Here is a 12,490-nt window from a genome sequence, read left to right on the forward strand (position 1 = left end):
TCCGAGGATGGAGGGTGGGCAGGAGACGCGAGGGAGGCGTTTGCGACAGGGCTGGGAGGGACGGGGCGGGACGGTGTGGGGATCCCCATCCAGGGACACAAGCTGGAAGGGGAAAAGGAGGCTGAGGATGGGGGTCTGAGCCCGGGCTGCACTCTGCCCCTTCCAGCCTCTCCCGCAGTGAGCCCTGATGACTGGGTTAATGGGTTTGCTGCTGCACCCCAGGCCACATTTGTGCCTCAGTTTCCCTCGCTGTACAAGGGGCCAGCCCTTTCCGTTCACGTGCAAATCCTTCACAGGTTGCTCCGCACCTTCCTGCCAGGGCGAACGATGAGTCGTGTGATTTGTTATGACAACTTTGCCGGTGTTTGCTGCCTCCCCTCAGCGCCCCCCTCCACCCTCCCATTTATGATAAATGACATAACACCCAATTTGCATTTAGCAATGCAAATCTCCCTGGCAGTAACAGATGCTGCTGTGCATATGGAAACCAGCTATTTGTATCCACTGGCTCTTAACAAAAGACTGGGGAGATGGACTGAGCGGGCAGCCGCCAGCAGCAGGCTGGAACTGGGCAGGGACTGGCCCTCCCCGACCCTGACCGAGGCGTGGGGGCTGGTCGCGCTGCAGCCGTGGCAAGAGCCAGCGCAGCCTGTATCTGAGGCGGGCAGAGCATGATGAGGAGGCATGCGATGGTGGCAGCGTCACACACCTGAAGGGCACAGGCAGCCCCTGTTGCACGCCCCTTCCACTGAGGGCTCACGGCTAAAAGCCCGTGCCCCCCCCAGTCCTGGCTCGTGCAGGTGCGTACATGCACGGCACACGCATACATGGGTAGACAACATACATGCTGGCATGGTGGCAGGCACTTGCACACGAACACCCCTACACATGCACACACACACATGCACGCCAGCCCTGGGCCAATTCTTTTCCCCACTGGCCTGTCAGCCCCCTGCTTTGCAGGTTTGGCTTGGAGCACCCCAGGGAGCCCCCGCTCTGCCGCTGCCCCGCTGCCTGGCTGTCCAGCGTCCCTCCCCACCTCAGCACCCTCTGACCCGCACAGTGCAGCCCTGCGGGCGCCGCTCCATCCTCTCCGCATTTCTTTCAGCAAAGTGTGAAAGGACAAAGGGGAGAAATTTCTCTGGAGTGTGTGGAAATAAATAAACAAGGCCTGAGTTGCAGCCAGTAGCGCCGTGTTGAGGCCTTTGTTGATATAATTAGAGTTTTGAAATGGGATTGATTAAGTGCCACTCCCCAAGACAGAGTGCATCCTGCCCTCCGCACAGGCACGCATGTGTCCTTCGCCGTGTTCCTCTGCCAACGGCGGCTGCGGCACAGGGACAGTAGCGAGGTGCATGGGGGGGTGGTATGTGTAGGGTCACAGCATGGGTGTGCAGGGGTGGTCACAGGGTATGTGCGTGTGCACATGTGTGTAAGTGGTGGGACTCGAGTGCAGGGCCATGACCCCCCTGGAGCGCAGCACTGGAGCACTGAGCAGGGATGCTCAGAGGGCACCCAGCCGCATTAGGGGCCCAGGACGCCTGGGGGATCCCAGTCCCACCACAGCCAGGTCTGCTTTGGAGCAGCCTGCATCTCTGCACCCTGGCCCAATGCAAGCTCCTAACTCCCTGCAGACAAGCCCAGGACTTCCCCTAGAGATGCAGCGGGATTCCCTGCCCACAAAGCCCAGCTGCCTCCATGCTCATTAATGATTGTAATTAAGAGACAGTTTAATTCTACACTGTGCTTCCCTCTTCCATGGTGATTATGGCGCATGCCCTACTGCTCCAGAGCCCTCCTGGGTAGGATGCTCGCAGCCCCACGAGAGCAGCCATTGCGAGGGGTTCAACCTTGCACAGTGCTGGGGAGGGCTCCAGCGTGCTCCCATCCTCCCACCCACTCCCCTGCCCCCTGAGGCAGCCACGATAAAGCCCAGCAAATAGATACTGCTGGAGATTCTTCTCTTTCATGGTCGCCCCTGACTGGCACCATGCAGATCTGATGGGTCAGCGCTTTTGGGGAAGAACAAGACAGCCCACAAATACTTCCTAGAGCGAAAAGAATTACGGCAGCTGACCTCAAGCAGCATGCACATGCACGTGCGTGGAAAGACACCTGTAAATGCGGAGCTACACGTACGTGCGCATCTAGGCAGCTCTGCACTCACACACGTGTGTGCATGGACACATGCCCCTGCCTGCACAGCTACACATACCTGTACACATACACACACACACGCGCGTGCACGTCCTGACAGATGTGCATGGCTCACGGGTTTATACACACCTTTGTAAGCAGACACATGCTTGCACACGTGCATGCACACAAACACGCATGGCTAGGTGCGCAGTCACACGTGTGCCGGTGCAGCCCCTGGCCCCATATGAGAGCTATGCGGAGCTGCCCTCGCAGGGTGGGGAACTGAAAAGACAAATGGGTGGGGGGGCTGGAGAGAGCCGCTGGGCCTTGGTGTCTCCACTTGCAGCTGCTGTGGCGGGTTATTTTACAACCACTCCAAAAATATTATTCAAGATGAAGGAGAATCACGGCTGCTGCGAGCGAGCGCAGGGCCGTCGCGGGGAATTTATCATTCCGAATTGGGTGCCCCCCCCCCCCCCCCGCAACGCCACGGTGATGAAGTGCTTCATTAATGGGAGATGCTGTGGCTTGGGGCTGAACGTGCCTGCACCTGAGCATGGTGCTTCCTCTGGCTCCCAGCCTCAGCACTCAGCTCCCCCAGCCCCCCCCAGCCCCCCCAGCCGCTCAACCTCCCTCCCAGCTCCACACAACCCCCCACTGCATGGGCACTGTCGCACAGTTCGTGGCCTCCCCACAGCCTCCCTGGCCCCACAGCCACCCCACTGGTTGTGCCCCCCCCCCCCAGCCCTGGAAGGAGCCCTCCAAACCCTCCTCTTGACGGTGACACAGGGTCACCCCTCGCTGCTAACGGGGACCTTTCCCTAGTTAAGGCTCTGCTCATGCCGAAGCTGTAAATCTCACTGGCTTTTGGTGGGGCGCAATGGAAACCATCATAAAAAATTCATACCAACTAAAGCAAACAAACAATAAACAAACAGCCAATAATTAAATGGTGAATTAACGGGATATATTTCATAGTCCCACAGAGCCATGTGGCGGGATGAGCCCTAGCACGGCGTGAAGGGGCTGGATCCTGGGGGGACCCAGCTGCCCCCGGCCCCCTCGCCCCGGCCCGGGCACAGCCACACTGGGGGGCATGAGTAGCCCTGCAGGGGCTGCTGAGGCTGGGCAACACCAGAAGCTCCATGAATGGCATCATGTCAGCATTAACGTGACATTTTGTGATGACTTGCACAGCCAGACAGTGGCAGATCAACCGCATCCGTTCCTCCCTGAGAGACCACCACGCAGTGCCGAGACTCTCCCACCTCCCTCACCTTGAGCTAGCTCGTGATGTCATGCCCGCCCCATGATGTCACTGATCTCTATGACATCACAGTCCCCTCCTTGCTCCTGCCTGGCTGTAATGTGCTTCTGAGCACGCCTGCCTACTAGCACCCGGGGGCTGGTCCTGGCACCATCCATCCATCACACAGCACGGGCACATGTCATTTGTAACCGGCACCTTCATTTAAACGGCTATTATCATCCTAATTCCCCCCATTAATCACAGGGCACTGGGTGATGAGCATCAGGGGAACAGATCTCTGACCCACAGCTGCTGCAGGATAGGGCGGGGGACACACCAGCCTAATACCCTGAGACTCTGACACCCCCCGGGTAATGCTGCAAAAGCTGCACGAGATGTGAGACGCCGGCCTTCCTTGTCGCCACCGGCTCAGGGAACCTTCCGTGGCCACAGGGCCACCAACCTGGGCAGCACGCGGGGTCCTAGCGGGGGAGGGATGTCCCCACCACAGCCCCGCGACCGGACGGGAGCCCTGGCTGGGGCTTCTGGGGCGCCGGGGTGCGCAGGTCAGCTCGTCCATGGCTGCTGTTGCACCAGGAGGCGTTTCCTGAAACCAACCCTGCAATTAACCACCGACTTGGCCCCGGCCCGCAATATTGATTTATTTTTTTTTTTTTTCATAATTCTCTGAAGAAAAGCCCAAGCCCAGAGCTGCGATTTCCAAAGTCTGTTTTATAAATAACCGGGGTCACCAGCTGCCAATTGCTGTAATGCTGCCTTGATACAATTTAATAAACATAATAGCCTCTTCCCTCATTGTGACAAAGATACTGGTGGGGACCGCGCTGCACCTGGTACAGGAACACATGGCTGAGACACACGCACACGGCTGAGACATGCACGCACAGGGCTGAGATGTATGCACGTGGCTGAGACATGCATGCACATGGCTGATGTACACACACCTGAGACATGCATGTCAGAGACGTGCAAGCGCACATCTGAGACACATGCGCATGGCTGAGACATGCACACACACCTGAGACGTGCACATGTCTGAGATGCACACACATCTGAAACACGTGTGCACACGGCGACAACATTCAAGCACCTGGCTGGGACATGTGCACACACAGATGAGACGTGTGCACACAAATGAGACGTGTGTACAGATGAGACAGGCATGCGCATGGATGAGACATGCACACACGGATGTATGCACGTGGATGAGACATGCATGCATGTGGCTGATGTACACACACCTGAGACATGCATGTCAGAGACGTGCAAGTGCACATCTGAGACATGCGCATGGCTGAGACATGCACACACACCTGAGACGTGCACATGTCTGAGACGCACACACATCTGAAACACGTGTGCACACGGCGGCAACATTCAAGCACCTGGTTGGGACATGTGCACACACTGAGACACGCACACACAGATGAAACGTGTGCACACAGACGAGACACAGATGAGACACACATGCACATGGATGAGACATGCACGCACAGGTGAGATGCGTGCACACGGATGAGACATGCACGCACGGGTAAGACATGCACACAGGGATGAGACACACATGCACACACTGAAGACATCCCTGCTGGGGCCATCCCTGCTGGGGCCAGCAGCTGCAGGACCGGACCCGCTGCCACCGGCAGCCCCACGCCGCCCCCCCGCCGGCAGAGTTTGCGCAGGTGAGCGCGGGCAGCCCCGCCCCCCGCCCGGCACGCGGCTGCACGTGCGCGAGGGGCCGCGGTCCCGCGTGGGGCCGCCCCGGAGCCTCCGGGAGGCCGGTGGCGCCCCCTCGTGGCCGCAGCGTGGGTCGGGCCGGCGGGTCCGCGGCCGGGGCCGGGGTCGGGACAGGGACAAGGACAGCGACAGGGACCGAGCGGTCCCCGCTGCTGGCACCTGGCAGCGCGTGGCTCCCGCCGTGCTGCCGCCCACCACCGTGCGGGGCCCTGGGGGGGGGGTGTGTGGCACACGGCCCCCCGGCCCCCCCCCAAAGCACCTCGACCCCAGCCTCCCGGGGACGCACTGCAGATCCCGGTGCCCCGTGGCTCCAGACTCGGAGCGGAGCCTCCTGGGCCAGGGAGCATGCTGCGCGCCACAGGCAGGTCCGGGTCCCCCCTCCCACGTCCTGGGGGGCCACGCCGAGCCCCCAGCAGCCACCCCCCTCTCCAGCTCCCCATCTCCCACCCCCAGACCTGCTGACTGATGCCAGAGACTCCAAAATCAATTCCCATCCCCGCCAGGACACAGCAAGAAGGCAACAAATCACGGCTGCTGCTCTGCAGCCCCAGCGCCTCATTTTTCTTGCTGAACTCCATAATAAGAAATCAATGGCAGACGCTGCACTCCTGATGCATCTCCCCTGGGACAGGTGGCAGCAGGTCCTTGTGCCCCCACCCCCCAGTCCCCTTGCCAGACCCCAGCTCTGGCAGGGCCCATGCTGCCCCTTCCCTGGCTCCCCAGGGGTTCCCCACTTTGGTGCACCGCAGCCGCTGGGTACGCTCAGCCCTGTGCTGTTGATCGGGGCCAGGCTGATGCCAGCCCACGGTGCATCCACCTCATCCTGCTGCAGCCTCTGGGGAGGCTGGGGGGGCCTGGGGGGCCCAAACAGGTCCCTGCAACGTTGTGGAGGGGGGCACAAACCCAGCCAGATGCAGAACAGGGCAGGAAGGTGCCCAGCGGGTTCTTTGCCCAAACCTGCAGCACCAAAAGGATGGGATGGGGTGGCAGGAGGGACCCCAGCATCCTGCGGGTGCAGATCCGGGGGGGCGCGGAGCTGCTGTCACGCGGCAGCTCCAGCAGCTGCAGAAGGGCCTGGGCTGGGGAGAGCCGCTCCAATTAGCTGTAATCGCGCTTCCCCCGCAGTGCCTGACACCGAAAAACCTACATAATTACCAGCAGCGACAGGGAAGGCAGGACCATGCGCTCGTGCTTAATTGAGTGTTTACAGCCCTGTGAGGGGGGGGCAATAACAGCTCTACAAAAAAGCAACACCCCCCCCCCCCCCCTTCAACAGCTAGAGAAGGGAGGAAGGAAGGGGGGGGAGTACAGCCCCATCCCTTTGCAGCAGGGTTTGCTGTGTCCTTGCACCTCTCCCGGGGCGTCCCTGTCGCTGTCCCCAGGTAGACAGGACAGGTAGCGCCTGCCACCACCAGCACCAGCAGCCCCTGAGCTCGTGGTTGATTTGCAAATGCAGCTGCAGGAGCTGGAGGTCTTGCTCCTGTCAGCCCAGCTGAAATCCCCAGGGCCAGCTGGGGGGAGTCACCACATCCAGACCTGCCCCAGAGGCAGTGATGGGGCACAGGGGAGACACACACCTGCCCAAGGGCTGGGTCCTCCTGCCAAGGTGGGGAGGCGCAATCCCAGAGGCATGGCCAGGTTTTGGGGCTGGATGTATCACACCAAGGAGGGGTGATCTGTGAAGAAGTGACAGGCACCAGACCCCGTCCTGTGGCCAACACCAACCTGCCCACACTGTGCCACCCCCCAGCCCCGGCGGACAAAGCTCTTGCCCAGCTGTTTTCTCCTCGTTAATTTTGCATGAGCGTGATGATAATTCTGCTCACCGCATTGCCACAGACCCCATAACAATGAGCCACGGTGCCACCCCTGGGCCAGGCAGCACTGGTGCCATGAGACAGCTGGGGCCAGAGGTCTCCAAAGGGGGCACAGCCAGGGCACTCCCCCCCTGCGCCCGCTCCCTGCTGGGCCCCTGCTGCCGGAATGCGAATGTGCTCCTGCATGTGCTCCTGCCTGGCGTGCATGGGGGGGGGGGGTGTGTCGCATGCATGGGGTGACACACATGTCGGCACAAACAAGGTGTCACACATGGGAGAATGAGCAGGAACAGGCTTGCAGGGACACACAGAGACCTGTGTGGGAATACAGGCAGCAGTGTGAACGGAGGCACGCAAATACCTAAGTGCACCACACACCTGTCCCACCCCAGCAGCCTGATGGCTTTGCAGCATCTCCCACCCCAGAGGTGCCAGAGCTGGCGTCTTCCCTCCCTCGTCCTTCCATGCCCAGAAACAACCTGTGGGATGGGTCGTCTGGGTCAGAGAAGTGCTTTTTCCTGCATCCTGCAGCTAGAGACACCTGGGTTGGTGGGGTCAGGGGAGTGGGGTGCACTGATGTCCCCGTGCCACCCAGGAGGGGCACTCGGGCAGAACGCAGGCGTTGGAGCCCAGTCATGCAGGCACTCACCAGCAGCCTGGGGCTGTACAGCGCTGCTGCACCACAAGCATGCTGGCAGGTGGTGCTGAGCAAGGGGCCCCAAAACAGGGCTTGAGAGGGGGAGGATGGGGGCAGACAGCTTTCTGCCATACCAAGTCCTACCCTCCCAGACGTCTGCCACTTTCTCATGTGCCCAACTAGAATCACTAATTCCAAGAAACTCAGGCTAGATTAATTTTCATTTCCCCATGCAAATCAGTGCTAATTAGGATGGATTTAGTTCACATCACAGGGGCTGTGGGGACAGACGCTGTACACAGTTGTCACTCCCCAGCCAGGCTTTGGGGTGTTTCATCCACAGTTAATGATTTGGGAGGGCGGACCCCACTGTCTGGAGGTCAGGAGCCAGGGTGGGGGCAGCAGGTAGAGCAGAGATTGCTCTGGAACACCTGGTCCCTCTGACAACACAGCCCCCACGCAGGATCCCTGTGCTGGCCAGCATCCTTCTCCTGCCCTCACCAGAACACTGCCCACGCTGGAGCCAAAGCTGCTCCTCCCAGGCCTCTCCCCCAGAGCTTCTCCCTGCCCCTGGTCAGTGCCCATGTGGGATGTTGCTGGACCACAGAGGTAACGAGCATCAGCGATGGGGCAAAGACAGGTGCCAGGGAGAGGAGGGGGATCTCACCAGCCTGGGGGCTGGAGCTGCTGGTTTGCAGGCTCAGAGCAAGGCAGTGACAGGCAGTGGCAGGGGGTCCCTGGGGGCCCTTCTTCACCAGCTGCCTTTTAAATGCAGATGGAGGTCTGATCTGGAGGCTGAGCTGCCTTGTGCTGGGGAGCAGGTAAGCATCCCAGCATTGGCCTGGCTGGGACAGGCCAGCAGCACCCAGCAGAATGCGACCATCCCCAGTTGCCTGGGGTCTGCCCTGCTCAGAGGGGCAGGTGACAGCACAGTCCCCATCCCCATCCCCTTGTGTCGAGTCCGTCCCCCTCCCCCGTCCCGTTCCATCCCCCCCCTCCCCCGCAACTCTTTCAGATTCTGCCTGTGCCTCCTCCTTTGCCAAATATTTAAGTCATTAACACTGCCCGCAGGCTCCTGTTTACGAAGCTTGTTGTTGAGCCAAGAAGGATTCCTGGCTGCCTCAGAGCAAAGACAGCGCAAACTGCACATGGGACCCCCAGACACAAAGCTCAACCCCACAGAAGGGCTGGGTCACCCACTGCTGCCTGTGATACACGGCTGAGCCCCCCACGCCAGCAGTGGCACCCCACATACCCCCCATGCTCAGAGACCAGCCCTGTCCCACCCAGCACCACGCAGCCCCCAGGGATGTGCTGCACAGCCGGGAACTTGCCCCTGGGAGCAGCCCAGTCCGCGGCTGGGACAGACACCAGCACCCTGTGCCCCTGCACCCTGGCTGCAGCTTCCTTTGCCCCTCCTGGCTCTGCTGCCCCCTGAAATCTGGCTTGCCTTGTGCCTCTTACTCCCACCCCACAGCCCAAGGGCCCCCAGACTCCTCTGCACCCCCAAGCATCCCTGAGCATCACTGTTCCTCCTCTGCAGCACTGGAGAGGCTGGGGCAGCCTGGAGCAGGGGCAGAAGGGGGGCACTGCCCAGCTGCACCCCCACACTCTCACCTCTGCTCCCTTGGCCAAGCGATGGGCTGTTCATGGCACCATACGCTGATCCCTGGGCTGGGGAAGGAAATGCAAACCCCAGTACGGGTCCCTGTCTCCGAGGGGTGCAGCCTGAATGTGAGGACAGCCCCAGGGGCAGGATGCTGGTCCCATCAGCTCTCACGCTGCTGGGTTGGGTGCCAGAGCAAGGGCCTGTGCTCCCAGCACCCCCAGCTGTGCCTGGGGCAGAGAGAAGCAGAGGGATGAGCTGGGGGGCTGTGGAGGGCACAGTGCTGTGCCATGCTCTGGGGGACCGCGCAGCATGGCTAGAGGTCTAGGCAGGCTGTGAGGCCAGAGACAGTGTGACAAACAGCCAGAGGCAGTGCCTGCCTCCTGCCTTCATTAAATCCCCCCTAACGAGCTCAGCACTGAGCCCTGGGGCCCAGCTGGACTCGCTCAGAGCTGGTCATTACTGCTGACAAGGACCTGTCAAAGCAGGAGATGTGTGTGTGCCCCATGCACAGCGCAGCCAGGGGGCCCTCACTGCAGGGGCACCACAGAGTCGGGGACACCTACCCCCAAAGCTTGCTGGCTCCCCTCACACTCTTCCCTCCCAGCCAAGCAGGAAGATGTGTGGCCCCTGCCCTGGTACTAGTGCAGGATTGGGCCCTCTCTCCTTGCCCATGCTGGTGCTTGGGGATGGGGTGAGACTGAAAGTGCAGGGAGCTGTGTGGGGACCCTGGGGCTCCCCTGGCAGCATTGCTGGGACTGAAGGGAGGGTGGGGAAGGAAGGAGGGGGCACAAGGAGAGAGCACAGGCAATGGCATTGGGCAGGTGGGAAATGGTGATGGCAGAGCACCAGAAGGAAGGGAGCTCTGGGCAGGAGTGCTGTGGAGCCCTGGATTTCCCTCTCCAAGCTCCCCTCCCAGGACGCGCCTGGAGCAGGAGAGATGGAGGAGGATGAGGAGCACAGCCCCCTCCCCCCCCCCCCCCCCCCAGCTTGAATCCCCAAGCAGAGCTGCTCCTTCCCGGGAGCACCCTGGCACAGATAAGGAGCCCCAGCGATCCCCAGGGCACGTTTAATCTGGGACAGGACAGTTATTGGATAAATACCATGAATATGTAAATTGCATTTATGCTGATTTATAGCTGGGGGGGCAGGTGGGGAGCGGAGACAGTTTAGTTTAGTTTAACGCATTTATTTCCCTGTCTCGAGATGGAGAACAATCTCTGAGCACTGCATCTGCCAAGCCAGAGGAGATGATTCAGGCAGAGCCACGCAGACAGGAGCATCCTGGGGCCAGGCTGGATAGGGGGGGGCCTCATCTGTGAGGGCAAGAGGTGGGCAGGCTGGGGTGCAGCACCCAGCCACCTCCACCTCCCACTGCACCCCCGGGGGCTCACTGTCCTCACCTGGGGCCCAGAGAAGGGGCAGGTGCTCCCATCCTCTCCATGCCAGTGCTGCTCTCCTGGGATGATGTATGGATCCAGCACAAGACCAGTGGTATTTCAATTAATTTCTGGGCCTTGCAAAGACTCCTGACCTTTCACAAGATGCAGCGAGAAATTGAGGTGATTAATCTGGCAGGTCAGGGTGGCTCCTCCACTCTGACATTCCCTCTATGTACATACCCCACACGTATAGGGTGGGGTAGGGGGCAGACCCCTTTGCAGAAAGGGGCTGTAGAGGATTTAGCAGGGAGATGCTGAGCGTCCCCGTGCTGGCAGAGTCACAGCCCCTCTCTGCAAACAGCTGGGTCACAGCCAGGCTGTGGGCACCAGGAATGGGAAAATCACAAGCAAGACCGACCCCTAAACTTCTGCTCAGCCACCGTACAGCTGGCACAGGACCTCTGGAGCATGTGTTGCACCTGTGCCCACACCAGGAGAGGGTGCAGCATGAGGCCACCCAGCACCAGCCATCCTCCCCCATGCAGGAAGGCGGTGGCACTCTCAACCCCGTTGCTCATCAGGTGCAAACGTCTCCCCCCACCTCTGCTTGCCCCTCACATCTCACTTGCACCCTCTGGGGAAGGAGGGCAGCGGGGGGACGGGGCTGCACACGGCCGGAGGGGCTGCCAGGAGCACCTGGGCAGCCAGGATGCACACGGTCTAGCTGGGAGGGGGGATGGGATTCACCTCTTAATTTCCTATTAACTGCTGATCAATCCAATTAGATCCCGCATGTAATGAAGGCCATCTGCTTGGTAGGGCTGGGGCCCAACACTCCCTCCCTATCCAAAAGCATGTGCTAGCCTGCACAGCCGCCGAGAAGTCCATGAGTGCTGGCAGGGAAGGGGTCTAGGGATGGGAGGCTGATGAAAGGGGTTTTACCCAATTTTCCAGATGACTCTAATTAAGTTGTTCTTTTCAGCTGTTAAATTAGCTGGAGCCCTCCTCCCTTCCCTGGGTGGTTTCCCCCTTCCCCTCCCTACTTCTCAGTTGCAGCAAATCAGCTTCCAGCCCCCCCCCCCTTCTTCCCCCCCCCCCCCCCCCCCCCCGCAGGGCTCTGCAAATAAATAAATAGACAGTCCCAGTAAAATTAACCATATGAGGAGCTGCAAATGAGGTGGAAAATTTTAATGGTTCAGCATTTAAAAGCTGTCTGACAGGAGGCAGGGACATGAGTGAGCAGGGAGGAAACAGTCCTGGGAGCTGTGTGTTGTCGTTCCTCCCCCCGCCCCCCCTCCCCAGCCTCTCATTCCCCAATTTCCATTATTCTCTGCTGCCCGGAGCAGCACATGTCCCAGCTGCTGCTTGAGATGCTGGGACTGGGTGAGGACCCCCGAGGTGGGGACCAGGCATCTGCGCCGCTGCCCCCCCCCCCATCCAGTAGCAGCCTCTAGGACACCTCTGGGGCCAGAGACCCTGCAGCCCCCAGCCCCCAGCCCCTCGCGGGGCAGCGGGACCTGGCAGAGGTTAACTCAGGCCAAGCCAGGCGGCTCGGGACTGGCAGGTGACTGGCGCCCAGGGCCTCCAAGTCCCCGGTGAGCTGGCAGCAAGCCCCGGGTGAGGGGATGCAGGGACAGGAGCTGCTCTGGCTCCTGGGCAGCAGCAGCAGCAGCCCCGGCACAGCCCACCTGGCCAAAGGTGGGAGGCAGAGCCCCCCCGAAGCCGCGGGGGAGGCAGAGCCGCCCCCAGCACCCAGCTCCCCATCGCTCCCCCCCGCCCCCAGCAGCAGCACGTCCCTGGTCCCTGCCAGCGCAGCCCCCTCCGTGCGTTTGTATCTCCTGATTATTCCGCAGGCAGCGGAGATTGGGAGGCAGCAGCTGGGTCGGGCCTGGGGGAGCACGG

The sequence above is a fragment of the Falco biarmicus genome, chromosome 19 (assembly GCF_023638135.1).
Source record: "Falco biarmicus isolate bFalBia1 chromosome 19, bFalBia1.pri, whole genome shotgun sequence".
NCBI classification, from domain to species: Eukaryota; Metazoa; Chordata; class Aves; order Falconiformes; family Falconidae; genus Falco; species Falco biarmicus.